Source organism: Cucumis melo, chromosome 11 (genome assembly GCF_025177605.1).
Source record: "Cucumis melo cultivar AY chromosome 11, USDA_Cmelo_AY_1.0, whole genome shotgun sequence".
Classification (NCBI taxonomy): Eukaryota; Viridiplantae; Streptophyta; class Magnoliopsida; order Cucurbitales; family Cucurbitaceae; genus Cucumis; species Cucumis melo.
In genome coordinates, this window is record NC_066867.1 from 28576695 (window position 1) to 28600457 (window position 23763).

Here is a 23763-nt window from a genome sequence, read left to right on the forward strand (position 1 = left end):
TTAAAAATGTCTCATAAAAAGACATGGCACAACAAATGACCAGAATGAATAAAAGAAGAAAATCAAAGTTTCAGAACAATTCATAAAACTAAATTCAAACAAGGTAATAAAATAATGAACCTAATTTAAAAATGTATCGTAAGAAGACATTGCAAGCTAAAAGAATAAATGTCTCATAAAAAGACATGACACAACAAATGACCAGAATAAAGAAAAGAAGAAAATCAAAGCTTCAGAACAATCCATAAAACAAAATTCAAACAAGCTAATAAAATAAGGAACCTAATTTAAAAATGTCTCATAAGGAGACATTGAAAGCTGAAAGAATAAATTTAAATTTAAAATGTCTCATAAAAAGACATGGCACAACAAATGACCAGAATAATGAACCTAATTTAAAAATGTTTCGTAAGGAGACATTACAAGCTAAAAGAATAAATTTAAATTAAAAATGTCTCATAAAAAGATATGACACAATAAATGACTAGAAGAAAGAAAAGAAGAAAATCAAAGTTTCAGAACAATCCAAAACCAAATTCAAAGAAGCTAATAAAACAATGAACCTAATTTAAAAATGTCTCATAAGGAGACATTGCAAGCTAAAAGAATAAATTTAAATTAAAAATGTCTCATAAAAAGACATGACACAACAAATAACCAGAAGAAAGAAAAGAAGAAAATCAAAGTTTCAGAACAATCCACAAAACCAAATTCAAACAAGCTAATAAAACAATGAACCTAATTTAAAAATGTCTCATAAGGAGACATTGCAAGCTAAAATTATAAATTAAAATTAAAATGTCTCATAAAAAGACATGGCACAACAAATGACCAGAATAATGAACCTAATTTAAAAATGTCTCGTAAGGAGACATTACAAGCTAAAAGAATAAATTTAAATTAAAAATGTCTCATAAAAAGATATGACACAACAAATGACTAGAAGAAAGAAAAGAAGAAAATCAAAGTTTCAGAACAATCCAAAACCAAATTCAAAGAAGCTAATAAAACAATGAACCTAATTTAGAAATGTCTCATAAGGAGACATTGCAAGCTTAAAGAATAAATTAAAATTAAAAATGTCTCATAAAAAGACATGGCACAACAAATGACCAGAATGAATAAAAGAAGAAAAATCAAAGTTTCAAAACAATCGATAAAACAAAATTCAAACAAGGTAATAAAATAATGAACCTAACTTAAAATTGTCTCGTAAGGAGACATTGCAAGCAAAAAGAATAAATGTCTCATAAAAAGACATGGCACAACAAATGACCAGAATAATGAACCTAATTTAAAAATGTTTCGTAAGGAGACATTACAAGCTAAAAGAATAAATTTAAATTAAAAATGTCTCATAAAAAGATATGACACAACAAATGACTAGAAGAAAGAAAAGAAGAAAATCAAAGTTTCAGAACAATCCAAAACCAAATTCAAAGAAGCTAATAAAACAATGAACCTAATTTAAAAATGTCTCATAAGGAGACATTGCAAGCTAAAAGAATAAATTTAAATTAAAAATGTCTCATAAAAAGACATGACACAACAAATAACCAGAAGAAAGAAAAGAAGAAAATCAAAGTTTCAGAACAATCCACAAAACCAAATTCAAACAAGCTAATAAAACAATGAACCTAATTTAAAAATGTCTCATAAGGAGACATTGCAATCTAAAATTATAAATTAAAATTAAAATGTCTCATAAAAAGACATGACACAACAAATGACCAGAATAAAGAAAAGAAGAAAATCGAAGCTTCAGAACAATCCATAAAACAAAATTCAAACAAGGTAATAAAATAATGAACCTAATTTAAAAATGTCTCATAAGGAGACATTGAAAGCTGAAAGAATAAATTTAAATTTAAAATGTCTCATAAAAAGACATGGCCCAACAAATGACCAGAATAATGAACCTAATTTAAAAATGTCTCGTAAGGAGATATTGCAAGTTAAAAGAATAAATTTAAATTAAAAATGTCTCATAAAAAGACATGACACAACAAATGACCAAAAGAAAGAAAAGAAGAAAATCAAACTTTCAGAACAATCCACAAAACAAAATTCAAACAAGCTAATAAAACAATGAACCTAATTTAGAAATGTCTCGTAAGGAGACATTGCAAGCTAAAAGAATAAATTTAAATTAAAAATGTCTCATAAAAAGACATGGCACAACAAATAACCAGAATAAAGAAAAGAAGAAAATCAAAGCTTCAGAACAATCCATAAAACAAAATTCAAACAAGCTAATAAAATAATGAACCTAATTTAAAAATGTCTCATAAGGAGACATTGCAAGCTTGAAGAATAAATTAAAATTAAAAATGTCTCATAAAAAGACATGGCACAACAAATGACCAGAATGAATAAAAGAAGAAAAATCAAAGTTTCAAAACAATCGATAAAACAAAATTCAAACAAGGTAATAAAATAATGAACCTAACTTAAAATTGTCTCGTAAGGAAACATTGCAAGCTAAAAGAATAAATGTCTCATAAAAAGACATGGCACAACAAATGACCAGAATAAAGAAAAGAAGAAAATCGAAGCTTCAAAACAATCCATAAAACAAAATTCAAACAAGGTAATAAAATAATGAACCTAATTTAAAAATGTCTCATAAGGAGACATTGCAAGCTGAAAGAATAAATTTAAATTAAAAATGTCTCATAAAAAGACATGGCACAACAAATGACCAGAATGAATAAAAGAATAAAATCAAACTTTCAGAACAATCCATAAAAAAAAAATTCAAACAAGCTAATAAAATAATAAACCTAATTTAAAAATGTCTCATAAGGAGACATTGCAAGCTGAAAGAATAAATTTAAATTAAAAATGTCACATAAAAAGACATGGCACAACAAATGACCAGAATGAATAAAAGAAGAAAATCAAAGTTTCAGATCAATTCATAAAACTAAATTCAAACAAGGTAATAAAAAAATGAACCTAATTTAAAAATGTATCGTAAGAAGACATTGCAAGCTAAAAGAATAAATGTCTCATAAAAAGACATTGCACAACAAATGATCAGAATAATGAACCTAATTTAAAAATGTCTCGTAAGGAGACATTGCAAGGTAATAGAATAAATTTAAATTAAAAATGTCTCATTAAAAGACATGACACAACAAATGACCAGAAGAAAGAAAAGAAGAAAATCAAACTTTCAGAACAATCCACAAAACAAAATTCAAACAAGCTAATAAAACAATGAACCTAATTCAAAAATGTCTCATAAGGAGACATTGCAAGCTAAAAGAATAAATTTAAATTAAAAATGTCTCATAAAAAGACATGACACAACAAATGACCAAAAGAAAGAAAAGAAGAAAATCTAACTTTCAGAACAATCGACAAAACAAAATTCAAACAAGCTAATAAAACAATGAACCTAATTTAAAAATGTCTCAGAAAGAGACATTGCAAGCTAAAAGAATAAATATAAATTAAAAATGTCTCATAAAAAGACATGGCACAACAAATGACCATAATAAAGAAAAGAAGAAAATCAAAGTTTCATAACAATCCACTAAACAAAATTCAAACAAGCTAATAAAACAATGAACCTAATTTAAAAATGTCTCGTAAGGAGACATTGACAAAGAACCAACTAAAGTGAAACTAGAAGACACAAGTTTTTTATTAAGGTAGAGTTAAGGTAATATAGAAAAATTGATTTCCGGACAACCAATTTTTCTTAAATCACCTTAAAATTACCAAGAACGCTCTCCAAAATAAAAATAAATGATAAAGGAAAAAAGCAATAATATATACAGAAATCACACAAGAAAAATTCCAAAATATTAAAGAAAATGAATAGAAAAACCTGAGAAGGAAAGCATGTGAGGTATTTTAGATCTCCACGAATCATCTTTTGAAGCTCCATTTACTTTTTCATCTCCAGAGAAGCATTTCACATCTACATTAGAATATGGTGCTGCAGCAATGTAAAGAACATATACACATATCAGCTAAATATTTGCTCAAATAGATGAAAAAAGATTATCGAGGAAGAAAAATTGGTTCCATATTCAATAGGGGGCTGCTGCATCTTCAGACTCATCCCCAGTCTTTTCTACCTTTTCTCTCTCCCTTCTTCCTCCTCTATCTCCTTCCTTAATAACCTCATATTAAAGTTGCACAGAGACACAAAAATAAGGTCACTTCTGAAAAAAAAACCAACAATTCATTTGAGAACTCCATTTCAACAACCATGTGTGTGTTTAAATGCAAGCAAAAAAACTAAAAAATAACATAGAAGACACAACTAAAGTGAAACTAGAGGACACACATGTCTATTATTAAGGTAGAGGGGTAAGGTAATATAGAAAAATTGATTCCTGGACAACCTATTCATCTTATATCACCTCAAAATTACAATGTCTTAAAAACAATATTACAATTATTTTTTACTAATGTTCCAAACCAAGCCAACACTATTTCCAGAGGTGGCAAGCATGAAAAGTAAGGGAGCATTAGTGTTGGATCAAATAAACATAAGCGTGAGTGAGTAAGAAGCAAAAGGGTATGCATTTTTGTTTTCAAATTCTCGGTCATATCACATTTCAGCAATGAAACTTCGTTCATCCAAAACAAAAATCCTCCATGATAATATGGTGAACTAAATAACATAAGTTTCAGAGTTATGGGAGATTAAAAACCTTGCTAATTGCTTAATCTCTGAATGTCAAGGAACCCAGAACACCTGCCAGAGCAGAACATGCTTCTTCCAATTGAAAGAACATTATTCAGTGTATTTTCTGATTATGTCCTGAATGCAGTAGGAAAAATAATAGGAAGTTGCAATCAAGCTAAGGTTTGTTGCATACAGCAACAACTTAAATGGATAACCCACAAAATGCATCCTATTCCTATCTTATGCCTACTACATCGCTAACAAGACACTTGTTTAAATTAAAAATGTCTTATAAAAAAACATGACACAACAAATGACCAGAAGAAAGAAAAGAAGAAAATCAAACTTTCAGAACAATTCACAAAAGAAAATTCAAACAAGCTAATAAAACAATGAACCTAACTTAAAAATGTCTCATAAGGAGACATTGCAAGCTAAAAGAATAAATTTAAATTAAAAATGTCTCATAAAAAGACATGACACAACAAATGACCAGAAGAAAGAAAAGAAGAAAATCAAACTTTCAGAACAATCCAAAACCAAATTGAAACAAGCTAATAAAACAATGAACCTAATTTAAAATGTCTCATAAGGAGACATTGCAAGCTAAAAGAATAAATTTAAATTAAAAATGTCTCATAAAAAGACATGGCACAACAAATGACCGGAATAAAGAAAAGAAGAAAATCAAAGTTTCAGAACACAAAATTCAAACAAGGTAATAAAATAATGAACCTAATTTAAAAATGTCGCGTAAGGAGACATTGCAAGCTAAAAAACATAAATGTCTCATAAAAAGACATGGCACAACAAATGACCAGAATAATGAACCTAATTTAAAAATGTCTCGTAAGGAGACATTGGAAGTTAAAAGAATAAATTTAAATTAAAAATGTCTCATAAAAAGACATGACACAACAAATGACCAAAAGAAAGAAAAGAAGAAAATCAAACTTTCAGAACAATCCACAAAACAAAATTCAAACAAGCTAAAACAATGAACCTAATTTAGAAATATCTCGTAAGGAGACATTGCAAGCTAAAAGAATAAATTTAAATTAAAAATGTCTCATAAAAAGACATGGCACAACAAATAACCAGAACAAAGAAAAGAAGAAAATCAAAGCTTCAGAACAATCCATAAAACAAAATTCAAACAAGGTAATAAAATAATGAACCTAATTTAAAAATGTCTCATAAGGAGACATTGAAAGCTGAAAGAATAAATTTAAATTTAAAATGTCTCATAAAAAGACATGGCACAACAAATGACCAGAATAATGAACCTAATTTAAAAATGTCTCGTAAGGAGACATTGCAAGGTAATAGAATAAATTTAAATTAAAAATGTCTCATTAAAAGACATGACACAACAAATGACCAGAAGAAAGAAAAGAAGAAAATCAAACTTTCAGAACAATCCACAAAACAAAATTCAAACAAGCTAATAAAACAATGAACCTAATTCAAAAATGTCTCATAAGGAGACATTGCAAGCTAAAAGAATAAATTTAAATTAAAAATGTCTCATAAAAAGACATGGCACAACAAATGACCGGAATAAAGAAAGGAAGAAAATCAAAGTTTCAGAACACAAAATTCAAACAAGGTAATAAAATAATGAACCTAATTTAAAAATGTCGCGTAAGGAGACATTGCAAGCTAAAAAACATAAATGTCTCATAAAACGACATGGCACAACAAATGACCAGAATAATGAACCTAATTTAAAAATGTCTCGTAAGGAGACATTGCAAGTTAAAAGAATAAATTTCAATTAAAAATGTCTCATAAAAAGACATGACACAACAAATGACCAAAAGAAAGAAAAGAAGAAAATCAAACTTTCAGAACAATCCACAAAACAAAATTCAAACAAGCTAATAAAACAATGAACCTAATTTAGAAATGTCTCGTAAGGAGACATTGCAAGCTAAAAGAATAAATTTAAATTAAAAATGTCTCATAAAAAGACATGGCACAACAAATAACCAGAATAAAGAAAAGAAGAAAATCAAAGCTTCAGAACAATCCATAAAACAAAATTCAAACAAGGTAATAAAATAATGAACCTAATTTAAAAATGTCTCATAAGGAGACATTGAAAGCTGAAAGAATAAATTTAAATTTAAAATGTCTCATAAAAAGACATGGCACAACAAATGACCAGAATAATGAACCTAATTTAAAAATGTCTCGTAAGGAGACATTACAAGCTAAAAGAATAAATTTAAATTAAAAATGTCTCATAAAAAGACATGACACAACAAATGACTAGAAGAAAGAAAAGAAGAAAATCAAAGTTTCAGAACAATCCAAAACCAAATTCAAACAAGCTAATAAAACAATGAACCTAATTTAAAAATGTCTCATAAGGAGACATTCAAGCTAAAAGAATAAATTTAAATTAAAAATGTCTCATAAAAAGACATGACACAACAAATGACCAGAAGAAATAAAAGAAGAAAATCTAACTTTCAGAACAATCGACAAAACAAAATTCAAACAAGCTAATAAAACAATGAACCTAATTTAAAAATGTCTCGTAAGGAGACATTGACAAAGAACCAACTAAAGTGAAACTAGAAGACAGAAGTTTTCTATTAAGGTAGAGTTAAGGTAATATAGAAAAATTGATTTCCGGACAACCAATTTTTCTTAAATCACCTTAAAATTACCAAGAACGCTCTCCAAAATAAAAATAAATGATAAAGGAAAAAAGCAATAATATATACAAAAATCACACAAGAAAAATTCCAAAATATTAAAGAAAATGAATAGAAAAACCTGAGAAGGAAAGCATGGGAGGTATTTTAGATCTCCACGAATCATCTTTTGAAGCTCCATTTACTTTTTCATCTCATGTGAAGCATTTCACATCTACATTAGAATATGGTGCTGCAGCAATGTAAAGAACATATACACATATCAGCTAAATATTTGCTCAAATAGATGAAAAAAGATTATCGAGGAAGAAAAATTGGTTCCATATTCAATAGGGGGCTGCTGCATCTTCAGACTCATCCCCAGTCTTTTCTACCTTTTCTCTCTCCCTTCTTCCTCCTCTATCTCCTTCCTTAATAACCTCATATTAAAGTTGCACAGAGACACAAAAATAAGGTCACTTCTGAAAAAAAAACCAACAATTCATTTGAGAACCCCATTTCAACAACCATGTGTGTGTTTAAATGCATGCAAAAAAACTAAAAAATAACATAGAAGACACAACTAAAGTGAAACTAGAGGACACACATGTCTATTATTAAGGTAGAGGGGTAAGGTAATATAGAAAAATTGATTCCTGGACAACCTATTCATCTTATATCACCTCAAAATTACAATGTCTTAAAAACAATATTACAATTATTTTTTACTAATGTTCCAAACCAAGCCAACACTATTTCCAGAGGTGGCAAGCATGAAAAGTAAGGGAGCATTAGTGTTGGATCAAATAAACATAAGCGTGAGTGAGTAAGAAGCAAAAGGGTATGCATTTTTGTTTTCAAATTCTCGGTCATATCACATTTTAGCAATGAAACTTCGTTCATCCAAAACAAAAATCCTCCATGATAATATGGTGAACTAAATAACATAAGTTTCAGAGTTATGGGAGATTAAAACCCTTGCTAATTGCTTAATCTCTGAATGTCAAGGAACCCAGAACACCTGCCAGAGCAGAACATGCTTCTTCCAATTGAAAGAACATTATTCAGTGTATTTTCTGATTATGTCCTGAATGCAGTAGGAAAAATAATAGGAAGTTGCAATCAAGCTAAGGTTTGTTGCATACAGCAACAACTTAAATGGATAACCCACAAAATGCATCCTATTCCTATCTTATGCCTACTACATCGCTAACAAGACACTTGTTTAAATTAAAAATGTCTTATAAAAAAACATGACACAACAAATGACCAGAAGAAAGAAAAGAAGAAAATCAAACTTTCAGAACAATTCAAAAAAGAAAATTCAAACAAGCTAATAAAACAATGAACCTAATTTAAAAATGTCTCATAAGGAGACATTGCAAGCTAAAAGAATAAATTTAAATTAAAAATGTCTCATAAAAAGACATGACACAACAAATGACCAGAAGAAAGAAAAGAAGAAAATCAAACTTTCAGAACAATCCAAAACCAAATTGAAACAAGCTAATAAAACAATGAACCTAATTTAAATTGTCTCATAAGGAGACATTGCAAGCTAAAAGAATAAATTTAAATTAAAAATGTCTCATAAAAAGACATGGCACAACAAATGACCGGAATAAAGAAAAGAAGAAAATCAAAGTTTCAGAACACAAAATTCAAACAAGGTAATAAAATAATGAACCTAAATTAAAAATGTCGCGTAAGGAGACATTGCAAGCTAAAAAACATAAATGTCTCATAAAAAGACATGGCACAACAAATGACCAGAATAATGAACCTAATTTAAAAATGTCTCGTAAGGAGACATTGCAAGTTAAAAGAATAAATTTAAATTAAAAATGTCTCATAAAAAGACATGACACAACAAATGACCAAAAGAAAGAAAAGAAGAAAATCAAACTTTCAGAACAATCCACAAAACAAAATTCAAACAAGCTAATAAAACAATGAACCTAATTTAGAAATGTCTCGTAAGGAGACATTGCAAGCTAAAAGAATAAATTTAAATTAAAAATGTCTCATAAAAAGACATGGCACAACAAATAACCAGAATAAAGAAAAGAAGAAAATCAAAGCTTCAGAACAATCCATAAAACAAAATTCAAACAAGCTAATAAAATAATGAACCTAATTTAAAAATGTCTCATAAGGAGACATTGCAAGCTTGAAGAATAAATTAAAATTAAAAATGTCTCATAAAAAGACATGGCACAACAAATGACCAGAATGAATAAAAGAAGAAAAATCAAAGTTTCAAAACAATCGATAAAACAAAATTCAAACAAGGTAATAAAATAATGAACCTAACTTAAAATTGTCTCGTAAGGAGACATTGCAAGCTAAAAGAATAAATGTCTCATAAACAGACATGGCACAACAAATGACCAGAATAAAGAAAAGAAGAAAATCGAAGCTTCAGAACAATCCATAAAACAAAATTCAAACAAGGTAATAAAATAATGAACCTAATTTAAAAATGTCTCATAAGGAGACATTGCAAGCTGAAAGAATAAATTTAAATTAAAAATGTCTCATAAAAAGACATGGCACAACAAATGACCAGAATGAATAAAAGAATAAAATCAAACTTTCAGAACAATCCATAAAAAAAAAATTCAAACAAGCTAATAAAATAATAAACCTAATTTAAAAATGTCTCATAAGGAGACATTGCAAGCTGAAAGAATAAATTTAAATTAAAAATGTCTCATAAAAAGACATGGCACAACAAATGACCAGAATGAATAAAAGAAGAAAATCAAAGTTTCAGATCAATTCATAAAACTAAATTCAAACAAGGTAATAAAATAATGAACCTAATTTAAAAATGTATCGTAAGAAGACATTGCAAGCTAAAAGAATAAATGTCTCATAAAAAGACATTGCACAACAAATGATCAGAATAATGAACCTAATTTAAAAATGTCTCGTAAGGAGACATTGCAAGGTAATAGAATAAATTTAAATTAAAAATGTCTCATTAAAAGACATGACACAACAAATGACCAGAAGAAAGAAAAGAAGAAAATCAAACTTTCAGAACAATCCACCAAATAAAATTCAAACAAGCTAATAAAACAATGAACCTAATTCAAAAATGTCTCATAAGGAGACATTGCAAGCTAAAAGAATAAATTTAAATTAAAAATGTCTCATAAAAAGACATGACACAACAAATGACCAGAAGAAAGAAAAGAAGAAAATCTAACTTTCAGAACAATCGACAAAACAAAATTCAAACAAGCTAATAAAACAATGAACCTAATTTAAAAATGTCTCAGAAAGAGACATTGCAAGCTAAAAGAATAAATATAAATTAAAAATGTCTCATAAAAAGACATGGCACAACAAATGACCATAATAAAGAAAAGAAGAAAATCAAAGTTTCATAACAATCCACTAAACAAAATTCAAACAAGCTAATAAAATAATGAACCTAATTTAAAAATGTCTCGTAAGGAGACATTGACAAAGAACCAACTAAAGTGAAACTAGAAGACACAAGTTTTCTATTAAGGTAGAGTTAAGGTAATATAGAAAAATTGATTTCCGGACAACCAATTTTTCTTAAATCACCTTAAAATTACCAAGAACGCTCTCCAAAATAAAAATAAATGATAAAGGAAAAAAGCAATAATATATACAAAAATCACACAAGAAAAATTCCAAAATATTAAAGAAAATGAATAGAAAAACCTGAGAAGGAAAGCATGTGAGGTATTTTAGATCTCCACGAATCATCTTTTGAAGCTCCATTTACTTTTTCATCTCCAGAGAAGCATTTCACATCTACATTAGAATATGGTGCTGCAGCAATGTAAAGAACATATACACATATCAGCTAAATATTTGCTCAAATAGATGAAAAAAGATTATCGAGGAAGAAAAATTGGTTCCATATTCAATAGGGGGCTGCTGCATCTTCAGACTCATCCCCAGTCTTTTCTACCTTTTCTCTCTCCCTTCTTCCTCCTCTATCTCCTTCCTTAATAACCTCATATTAAAGTTGCACAGAGACACAAAAATAAGGTCACTTCTGAAAAAAAAACCAACAATTCATTTGAGAACCCCATTTCAACAACCATGTGTGTGTTTAAATGCAAGCAAAAAAACTAAAAAATAACATAGAAGACACAACTAAAGTGAAACTAGAGGACACATGTCTATTATTAAGGTAGAGGGGTAAGGTAATATAGAAAAATTGATTCCTGGACAACCTATTCATCTTATATCACCTCAAAATTACAATGTCTTAAAAACAATATTACAATTATTTTTTACTAATGTTCCAAACCAAGCCAACACTATTTCCAGAGGTGGCAAGCATGAAAAGTAAGGGAGCATTAGTGTTGGATCAAATAAACATAAGCGTGAGTGAGTAAGAAGCAAAAGGGTATGCATTTTTGTTTTCAAATTCTCGGTTGCAAATTCTCGGTCATATCACATTTCAGCAATGAAACTTCGTTCATCCAAAACAAAAATCCTCCATGATAATATGGTGAACTAAATAACATAAGTTTCAGAGTTATGGGAGATTAAAAACCTTGCTAATTGCTTAATCTCTGAATGTCAAGGAACCCAGAACACCTGCCAGAGCAGAACATGCTTCTTCCAATTGAAAGAACATTATTCAGTGTATTTTCTGATTATGTCCTGAATGCAGTAGGAAAAATAATAGGAAGTTGCAATCAAGCTAAGGTTTGTTGCATACAGCAACAACTTAAATGGATAACCCACAAAATGCATCCTATTCCTATCTTATGCCTACTACATCGCTAACAAGACACTTGTTTAAATTAAAAATGTCTTATAAAAAAACATGACACAACAAATGACCAGAAGAAAGAAAAGAAGAAAATCAAACTTTCAGAACAATTCACAAAAGAAAATTCAAACAAGCTAATAAAACAATGAACCTAATTTAAAAATGTCTCATAAGGAGACATTGCAAGCTAAAAGAATAAATTTAAATTAAAAATGTCTTATAAAAAAACATGACACAACAAATGACCAGAAGAAAGAAAAGAAGAAAATCAAACTTTCAGAACAATCCAAAACCAAATTGAAACAAGCTAATAAAACAATGAACCTAATTTAAAATGTCTCATAAGGAGACATTGCAAGCTAAAAGAATAAATTTAAATTAAAAATGTTTCATAAAAAGACATGGCACAACAAATGACCGGAATAAAGAAAAGAAGAAAATCAAAGTTTCAGAACACAAAATTCAAACAAGGTAATAAAATAATGAACCTAATTTAAAAATGTCGCGTAAGGAGACATTGCAAGCTAAAAAACATAAATGTCTCATAAAAAGACATGGCACAACAAATGACCAGAATAATGAACCTAATTTAAAAATGTCTCGTAAGGAGACATTGCAAGTTAAAAGAATAAATTTAAATTAAAAACGTCTCATAAAAAGACATGACACAACAAATGACCAAAAGAAAGAAAAGAAGAAAATCAAACTTTCAGAACAATCCACAAAACAAAATTCAAACAAGCTAATAAAACAATGAACCTAATTTAGAAATGTCTCGTAAGGAGACATTGCAAGCTAAAAGAATAAATTTAAATTAAAAATGTCTCATAACAAGACATGGCACAACAAATAACCAGAATAAAGAAAAGAAGAAAATCAAAGCTTCAGAACAATCCATAAAACAAAATTCAAACAAGCAAATAAAATAATGAACCTAATTTAAAAATGTCTCATAAGGAGACATTGCAAGCTTAAAGAATAAATTTAAATTAAAAATGTCTCATAAAAAGACATGGCACAACAAATGACCAGAATGAATAAAAGAAGAAAAATCAAAGTTTCAGAATAATCGATAAAACAAAATTCAAACAAGGTAATAAAATAATGAACCTAACTTAAAATTGTCTCGTAAGGAGACATTGCAAGCTAAAAGAATAAATGTCTCATAAAAAGACATGGCACAACAAATGACCAGAATAAAGAAAAGAAGAAAATCAAAGCTTCAAAACAATCCATAAAACAAAATTCAAACAAGGTAATAAAATAATGAACCTAATTTAAAAATGAAAGAATAAATTTAAATTTAAAATGTCTCATAAAAAGACATGGCACAACAAATGACCAGAATAATGAACCTAATTTAAAAATGTCCCGTAAGGAGACATTACAAGCTAAAAGAATAAATTTAAATTAAAAATGTCTCATAAAAAGACATGACACAACAAATGACTAGAAGAAAGAAAAGAAGAAAATCAAAGTTTCAGAACAATCCAAAACCAAATTGAAACAAGCTAATAAAACAATGAACCTAATTTAAAAATGTCTCATAAGGAGACATTGCAAGCTAAAAGAATAAATTTAAATTAAAAATGTCTCATAAAAAGACATGACACAACAAATAACCAGAAGAAAGAAAAGAAGAAAATCAAAGTTTCAGAACAATCCACAAAACCAAATTCAAACAAGCTAATAAAACAATGAACCTAATTTAAAAATGTCTCATAAGGAGACATTGCAAGCTAAAATTATAAATTAAAGTTAAAAATGTCTCATAAAAAGACATGGCACAACAAATGACCAGAATAAAGAAAAGAAGAAAATCGAAGCTTCAGAACAATCCATAAAACAAAATTCAAACAAGGTAATAAAATAATGAACCTAATTTAAAAATGTCTCATAAGGAGAAATTGCAAGCTGAAAGAATAAATTTAAATAAAAAATGTCTCATAAAAAGACATGGCACAACAAATGACCAGAATGAATAAAAGAAGAAAATCAAACTTTCAGAACAATCCATAAAAAAAAATTCAAACAAGCTAATAAAATAATGAACCTAATTATAAAATGTCTCCTAAGGAGACATTGCAAGCTGAAAGAATAAATTTAAATTAAAAATATCTCATAAAAAGACATGGCACAACAAAGGACCAGAATGAATAAAAGAAGAAAATCAAAGTTTCAGAACAATTCATAAAACTAAATTCAAACAAGGTAATAAAATAATGAACCTAATTTAAAAATGTATCGTAAGAAGACATTGCAAGCTAAAAGAATAAATGTCTCATAAAAAGACATTGCACAACAAATGATCAGAATAATGAACCTAATTTAAAAATGTCTCGTAAGGAGACATTGCAAGGTAATAGAATAAATTTAAATTAAAAATGTCTCATTAAAAGACATGACACAACAAATGACCAGAAGAAAGAAAAGAAGAAAATCAAACTTTCAGAACAATCCACGAAACAAAATTCAAACAAGCTAATAAAACAATGAACCTAATTCAAAAATGTCTCATAAGGAGACATTGCAAGCTAAAAGAATAAATTTAAATTAAAAATGTCTCATAAAAAGACATGACACAACAAATGACCAGAAGAAAGAAAAGAAGAAAATCTAACTTTCAGAACAATCGACAAAACAAAATTCAAACAAGCTAATAAAACAATGAACCTAATTTAAAAATGTCTCAGAAAGAGACATTGCAAGCTAAAAGAATAAATTTAAATTAAAAATGTCTCATAAAAAGACATGGCACAACAAATGACCATAATAAAGAAAAGAAGAAAATCAAAGTTTCATAACAATCCACAAAACAAAATTCAAACAAGCTAATAAAACAATGAACCTAATTTAAAAATGTCTCGTAAGGAGACATTGACAAAGAACCAACTAAAGTGAAACTAGAAGACACAAGTTTTCTATTAAGGTAGAGTTAAGGTAATATAGAAAAATTGATTTCCGGACAACCAATTTTTCTTAAATCACCTTAAAATTACCAAGAACGCTCTCCAAAATAAAAATAAATGATAATGGAAAAAAGCAATAATATATACAGAAATCACACAAGAAAAAATCCAAAATATTAAAGAAAATGAATAGAAAAACCTGAGAAGGAAAGCATGTGAGGTATTTTAGATCTCCACGAATCATCTTTTGAAGCTCCATTTACTTTTTCATCTCCAGAGAAGCATTTCACATCTACATTAGAATATGGTGCTGCAGCAATGTAAAGAACATATACACATATCAGCTAAATATTTGCTCAAATAGATGAAAAAAGATTATCGAGGAAGAAAAATTGGTTCCATATTCAATAGGGGGCTGCTGCATCTTCAGACTCATCCCCAGTCTTTTCTACCTTTTCTCTCTCCCTTCTTCCTCCTCTATCTCCTTCCTTAATAACCTCATATTAAAGTTGCACAGAGACACAAAAATAAGGTCACTTCTGAAAAAAAAACCAACAATTCATTTGAGAACCCCATTTCAACAACCATGTGTGTGTTTAAATGCAAGCAAAAAAACTAAAAAATAACATAGAAGACACAACTAAAGTGAAACTAGAGGACACACATGTCTATTATTAAGGTAGAGGGGTAAGGTAATATAGAAAAATTGATTCCTGGACAACCTATTCATCTTATATCACCTCAAAATTACAATGTCTTAAAAACAATATTACAATTATTTTTTACTAATGTTCCAAACCAAGCCAACACTATTTCCAGAGGTGGCAAGCATGAAAAGTAAGGGAGCATTAGTGTTGGATCAAATAAACATAAGCGTGAGTGAGTAAGAAGCAAAAGAGTATGCATTTTTGTTTTCAAATTCTCGGTCAAATCACATTTCAGCAATGAAACTTCGTTCATCCAAAACAAAAATCCTCCATGATAATATGGTGAACTAAATAACATAAGTTTCAGAGTTATGGGAGATTAAAAACCTTGCTAATTGCTTAATCTCTGAATGTCAAGGAACCCAGAACACCTGCCAGAGCAGAACATGCTTCTTCCAATTGAAAGAACATTATTCAGTGTATTTTCTGATTATGTCCTGAATGCAGTAGGAAAAATAATAGGAAGTTGCAATCAAGCTAAGGTTTGTTGCATACAGCAACAACTTAAATGGATAACCCACAAAATGCATCCTATTCCTATCTTATGCCTACTACATCGCTAACAAGACACTTATTTAATTAGTTTGCATTGTACAAATGAAGTAGAGTACAATTACAACTTCAAGCCCAACTATGTTCTACGGCCAGTTTTAGAAATTGAATAACTTTGGCACAACCTTTGTTTGCCTTTACTTAAAATATTAGAATCTGTGTCCTCTCCACTTTATTTAAACTTTGGTATGATATTATTGTTAAACCACTTAATCATCCAAAAGCTTAAGCTGATGGGTTAAGATAAATTTAATATTAAATCATCTAGCATTCACCTCACTTTTGAACATAGGACCTCCTAAACTATCTACTGATCACTTTTGAACATAGGACCTCTTAAACTACCCACTCTAGACCATGTTAAATCACCAATTCCCCCAAAAACTTATGAGGTAAATGTAATACTATATCATCTAACCATTTATGCTTTTGACAATAAGCAGTGAGTTTACTGAAATTGAATGATCAATCCAGAAAATGAAAATGAAATTGGAAGTAGAAAAAAAGTGGAAGGAAGAAAAATACCCCAAAAGTTCTAAATGCAATATGATCATAACAAATTGTATCATCATGAACAGATCGAACAAGCTCCAAAACGGATTTTTCAGTGGAATTCCGACTCAGATAAACAGCCTCCATGCTCGCCAAAACATTCCTAAGAAAGGATTTGGCTCCCTACCAACATACATCACAACCCACTTCAAAAACAATGGAATTAACTCAAAGAACAACACAACAGAACAAGAACTCTAACCATCAATAACAAAAAAATCAACCTTAAACCCTTGATCCGAGCAGTCCATTGGGAGGGTTCAGCACTGGACATGATCGAGAACAATGGGTTCCCAGCCGCAGGTTTCAGCATCCACGAAGATTTTCCAAGGAGGGAAATGAAATTTTTGGAAATGTGTAGTGAAGAAAAATAAGGTTGAAAGGATTTGTTTGGAGAGTGGTCAAAATTCTGGCCGGTGAGGAGAAAAAGAAAGACCATGGGGTTCCATTTCCAGGGATTTTTGTTAATGATTGTACGAAGAACAAAGAGATTGTGAGGACATTTAAGGGTAACGACACAAATGGCAGAATGTTAAATTCAAAAAGAAAATTACTTTCGTTGTGATCGAGTAGTACTTGCCCCATCCTTGAAGGCCTTTCTTCTTTCCGAAGTTCTCAGTGCAATTCGTGGAATTTCCGAGGAAATAAGCTCTGCTTTCATCGGCAATTCAGGAAACTCCTCGATTCCTTCAACCTAGACCAATATCGAATAAGGAAATATCAAAATTAACTTTCAAAAACCCTAGAAAAATTTTATTTACTTCATAACACAGTATAATTATGTTATACGCTTCAAAATCGCCAAAATCACAAGATTGTACTACCGAATCAATAACTGATTCCGGTACTCATCTATCACCGTACAAAAACCCCTCGATTCCTTCGGCCTATACGAAGGGCAAACAATCCAAAATCAGAAAGAAAAAAGAATTTGAACAAACAATCCAAAACCAAAAGATACAGGAAAGAAGACGACTCATGGATTGAAGATCGAGCAGCAAGAGCGTCGGCCATGGCGACATTAGTGATATTGGCCGGAATCTTATTCCTCTTACCTAGGGCTTGGATCTCTCTCCTTGACAAGGTATGAAAATCGATGGCGAAAGGAAGATAAAATTTCCGTTTGCATTGAAGAAATTTTGACGCTGCCATGGCCGGGTGAAAATTTCTTCAACCCAGAGAAAATTTTGACGGTGCCACAAAGAAACGAAGCGATCTGATGAAGTTGACAAGTGGAAGGGCTTTAATTAGGATGATCTTAGTGAAATATGACCGTTAAAGCTTGAATTTTGAATTTTAAAATGATGGGCTTAAGCCAATGTTGTCAATGGGCTTCGGTTTACTTGTTCTTTTTTTTTCTTCTTTGTTGTGACCGAAAATTAACGAATATAATATATTTTTAATTTTTAAAGTTAAATATTATAATATAAGAAATTGCATTGCACATCAAATTATTGATACAAATATTTTAAAATATTAGAAAATGTTACTGATCAAATATGAAATTAAATAATTATCAAACAACAAGTTTTTCCATATCTTCCGTTTTCATGTCAAAATCATTTTCAACAAATTTTTTTATTATATATATATATCAACAAATCAAATGAATCTTGAATATCTATTTAGATAAGGCGAAGAACTTATAATCTTTATCAATAGTGTTAATTATTCATAAAGATATAAAAAAAGTATTTTGCAAAAAGACATTTTAAGTAAAAAGAGTCTGAGAAAAGGTATTGTAAGGAAGTTTTGGAAAAAATAAAGAAGAAAAAGTTTCTGAAATAAAAGAGAAAAAAAAAGTTTGAGAAAATTTTTTGAAAAAATCAAATTAAAGCTAAGTGCTAAGTAAATGTTTTCTAGAGAAGTTTTTTTAAAAAACAAAATTGGTTGAGAGAACATTTTGGAAAAACCACAGTAACATTTAAAAAAATGTTTGAGAAAATATTTTGGAAAGGAATTGAGTGAAAAAAGAGTTTAAGAAAAGGTTTTTAAAAACTTTTTAGAATGTGTTTGGAGGGATAGTTGTACCTAGTAATTTTTTTAAAAAAAAGATTTAGGTACAATTGATTTTAAGCAATAAATTTTTGTTTGGTTCCAAAATTTAAAAATGATTTTAAATATTTAAAATTGATTTTCATTATGTTTGGTTGTATTAGAATTATTAAATTATATTTTGGATCTTTTATGGTATATTTGAAAAATGTCACGTTAACCAAAACTTCCAGCTAACTTGTAACGTAATAGGCATAAATAACTCTTTTATATTATAGAAACTATATAGATCGAAGATTTGCTCACGTAATTTCCTTGTAAGATATAGATCAAATCTCTTTAGTTAAGTTGCAATTAATTATTCGGTTAAGAACAAAATGAGCTTACTTTGCCACGAGCTTTCATTCAATTCTAAATGTGAGAGATTTGATCCACATATTTACAATTATTTTGTACCAAAAACTAATCAAGTTCAAAATGTCCTCTAACAAAGAACCGAGAAGCCAATATGAAATCAAAAAGCTATGGTGCTTCCATTTATTTACATTCACATCCACTGTTGATTTATAGAGGAAGAACATATTAATGGGTGTGGTTAACCAATAATAGTATAAAACTTATCTCCAAATTATTTACCATCTCTTGTGGTCCAAATTCACAACATTTTCCAAAAAAATTTTAGGATAATTGGAATATATAACACTTTTAAGACTAATATGTAATTCTCAAAGTAGAATAATTATAGTGTATATCAAAAGCTTATAGTGTAACACTTTTAACCAATAAGTGTATATCAAAAGCTTATAGTGAAAAAGGAATAATTCTCAAAGTAGAATCTGATTCTTTACGATATATTGGACGGAAATGATAATATTCTTAATTGATTTCTTCTTTTTAAGAAAAGCTTAATTAATCACTGACGTGGATGTAGATAAATTAAATGTAAACTCTCTCACACTTAATTATTACTATTACATTAGGTTTTGATAACTTTCCTTACTTGTGATATTGATAAGAGCAAAGATTAGTCTGTATGCTTTTGGAAGAGTAATTTATCACATTAATGAAACATATATATTGCACGTGGATTTAAGCCAATAATAGGAAGCAAGAAAATCGAAGAAACCCCATTTAACATTCCATCACAATCTCATAAATTCCTTAAATCAAATGCAAAAAAAAAAAAAAAAAAAAAAAAGAAAAAAAAAAGAAAAAAAAGAATGAATGCCAAAACCAAAGTTAATTAGAACCTAAAAGAAAAATGTTAGCATAGTGTCCAACAAAGCCTCTAAATCAAAAACAACACACGTATATATAGAATACGTTGAGAGTGATGCTAGAGGTGCCACATATGCTATAGCGTGCGGCCCAAAAATCATGTAGGATCATTGCATGTTGGGGTAGTATTGCGGAGCTAGGCTCTATTGTATTATGTATTTAAGCATCTTATGATGTCGTGCAACATTATCTTTAAGAGCAAATTTTGTCATTTTGACCTACATAAAACCTCATATGCTCAATTAAGATTCAAACAACTCAAAATTTAACCTTGAATTGTCCATAACACTCTAGAAATGCATGATGTGCTCAAATTTCTATGAATATAAACATTTAACGCCATTAATCTTCCTAAAACATAACAACCAAAATAGCTTGCTTTAAAAGCGAAAATTAAATTTTCAATTTCACATAATATAAATATATACATTCTAAAATTTAAAATATTAAATATTGTATATAGAGATACATATTATAAAATAAATAAACATGCATATTCAAAAAGTTTGAAATAAGTAAATATTACATAAATGAAAATTTAAAATTGAAATATCATTCAACCATATAAAAATTAAAAAATAGTCAATAATGCACCATATGTTGATTTCGTTGAGGAATCAAAGAATAAATACTTTTTCAAAAAAAAAAAACATGGAGAGACTATACCTTCGACTATAATTTTTTTAAGTTCAATCCAAATTTTATAAATGTTCTTTAAGGTTGAAAATACAAAAACATGATTAATTATAAAAAAAAAAGTCTGAAAAAGATTGGAAATAAGAATTGAATGTAAGCACTCAAGAGAAGTAGTATATGAAAAATATACTTTTTTCCCATATGCATATACATGTAATACATATAACTTGATTTTGTCGATTTTGTCAAAAAAACCTCTCTCTCATTCCTACGACCTTGCATACTTTTCTTGCCTCTATCTATTTGTTAAAGTATGGATAAGTGTGTTCATGCAAAAACTCTTAGGAAACACAACAAAAAAAGAAAAAAAAGAACAAGTAAACCGAAGCCCATTGACAACATTGGCTTAAGCCCATCATTTTAAAATTCAAAATTCAAGCTTTAACGGTCACATTTCACTAAGATCATCCTAATTAAAGCCCTTCCACTTGTCAACTTCATCAGATCGCTTCGTTTCTTTGTGGCACCGTCAAAATTTTCTCTGGGTTGAAGAAATTTTCACCCGGCCATGGCAGCGTCAAAATTTCTTCAATGCAAACGGAAATTTTATCTTCCTTTCGCCATCGATTTTCATACCTTGTCAAGGAGAGAGATCCAAGCCCTAGGTAAGAGGAATAAGATTCCGGCCAATATCACTAATGTCGCCATGGCCGACGCTCTTGCTGCTCGATCTTCAATCCATGAGTCGTCTTCTTTCCTGTATCTTTTGGCTTTGGATTGTTTGTTCAAATTCTTTTTTCTTTCTGATTTTGGATTGTTTGCCCTTCGTATAGGCCGAAGGAATCGAGGGGTTTTTGTACGGTGATAGATGAGTACCGGAATCGGTTATTGATTCGGTAGTATAATCTTGTGATTTTGGCGATTGTGAAGCGTATAACATAATTATACTGTGTTATGAAGTAAATAAAATTTTTCTAGGGTTTTTGAAAGTTAATTTTGATATTTCCTTATTCGATATTGGTCTAGGTTGAAGGAATCGAGGAGTTTCCTGAATTGCCGATGAAAGCAGAGCTTATTTCCTCGGAAATTCCACGAATTGCACTGAGAACTTCGGAAAGAAGAAAGGCCTTCAAGGATGGGGCAAGTACTACTCGATCACAACGAAAGTAATTTTCTTTTTGAATTTAACATTCTGCCATTTGTGTCGTTACCCTTAAATGTCCTCACAATCTCATTGTTCTTCGTACAATCATTAACAAAAATCCCTGGAAATGGAACCCCATGTCTTCCTTTTTCTCCTCACCGGCCAGAATTTTGACCACTCTCCAAACAAATCCTTTCAACCTTATTTTTCTTCACTACACATTTCCAAAAATTTCATTTCCCTCCTTGGAAAATCTTCGTGGATGCTGAAACCTGCGGCTGGGAACCCATTGTTCTCGATCATGTCCAGTGCTGAACCCTCCCAATGGACTGCTCGGATCAAGGGTTTAAGGTTGATTTTTTTGTTATTGATGGTTAGAGTTCTTGTTCTGTTGTGTTGTTCTTTGAGTTAATTCCATTGTTTTTGAAGTGGGTTGTGATGTATGTTGGTAGGGAGCCAAATCCTTTCTTAGGAATGTTTTGGCGAGCATGGAGGCTGTTTATCTGAGTCGGAATTCCACTGAAAAATCCGTTTTGGAGCTTGTTCGATCTGTTCATGATGATACAATTTGTTATGATCATATTGCATTTAGAACTTTTGGGGTATTTTTCTTCCTTCCACTTTTTTTCTACTTCCAATTTCATTTTCATTTTCTGGATTGATCATTCAATTTCAGTAAACTCACTGCTTATTGTCAAAAGCATAAATGGTTAGATGATATAGTATTACATTTACCTCATAAGTTTTTGGGGGAATTGGTGATTTAACATGGTCTAGAGTGGGTAGTTTAAGAGGTCCTATGTTCAAAAGTGATCAGTAGATAGTTTAGGAGGTCCTATGTTCAAAAGTGAGGTGAATGCTAGATGATTTAATATTAAATTTATCTTAACCCATCAGCTTAAGCTTTTGGATGATTAAGTGGTTTAACAATAATATCATACCAAAGTTTAAATAAAGTGGAGAGGACACAGATTCTAATATTTTAAGTAAAGGCAAACAAAGGTTGTGCCAAAGTTATTCAATTTCTAAAACTGGCCGTAGAACATAGTTGGGCTTGAAGTTGTAATTGTACTCTACTTCATTTGTACAATGCAAACTAATTAAATAAGTGTCTTGTTAGCGATGTAGTAGGCATAAGATAGGAATAGGATGCATTTTGTGGGTTATCCATTTAAGTTGTTGCTGTATGCAACAAACCTTAGCTTGATTGCAACTTCCTATTATTTTTCCTACTGCATTCAGGACATAATCAGAAAATACACTGAATAATGTTCTTTCAATTGGAAGAAGCATGTTCTGCTCTGGCAGGTGTTCTGGGTTCCTTGACATTCAGAGATTAAGCAATTAGCAAGGTTTTTAATCTCCCATAACTCTGAAACTTATGTTATTTAGTTCACCATATTATCATGGAGGATTTTTGTTTTGGATGAACGAAGTTTGATTGCTGAAATGTGATTTGACCGAGAATTTGAAAACAAAAATGCATACCCTTTTGCTTCTTACTCACTCACGCTTATGTTTATTTGATCCAATACTAATGCTCCCTTACTTTTCATGCTTGCCACCTCTGGAAATAGTGTTGGCTTGGTTTGGAACATTAGTAAAAATAATTGTAATATTGTTTTTAAGACATTGTAATTTTGAGGTGATATAAGATGAATAGGTTGTCCAGGAATCAATTTTTCTATATTACCTTACCCCTCTACCTTAATAATAGACATGTGTGTCCTCTAGTTTCACTTTAGTTGTGTCTTCTATGTTATTTTTTAGTTTTTTTGCTTGCATTTAAACACACACATGGTTGTTGAAATGGGGTTCTCAAATGAATTGTTGGTTTTTTTTTTCAGAAGTGACCTTATTTTTGTGTCTCTGTGCAACTTTAATATGAGGTTATTAAGGAAGGAGATAGAGGAGGAAGAAGGGAGA

General features: G+C 29.7%; 2 long non-coding RNA genes across 2 annotated transcripts; one reads left to right on the forward strand and one right to left on the reverse strand.

The window, feature by feature from the left end:
* Window positions 1-3958: 3958 nt before the first annotated feature.
* On the reverse strand, window positions 3959-17461 carry LOC127151731 (uncharacterized). The gene is made up of 4 exons (XR_007824887.1): window positions 17009-17461; window positions 16758-16907; window positions 11843-11952; window positions 3959-4178 (listed from the first exon to the last, which is right to left on the reverse strand). It is a non-coding gene; the product is annotated as an uncharacterized LOC127151731 (long non-coding RNA).
* A 3935-nt stretch (window positions 17462-21396) lies between these two features.
* Window positions 21397-23202, forward strand: LOC127151732 (uncharacterized). Its single transcript, XR_007824888.1, has 5 exons — window positions 21397-21589; window positions 21720-21859; window positions 22004-22188; window positions 22290-22439; window positions 23080-23202. It is a non-coding gene; the product is annotated as an uncharacterized LOC127151732 (long non-coding RNA).
* The last annotated feature ends 561 nt before the right edge of the window (window positions 23203-23763 follow it).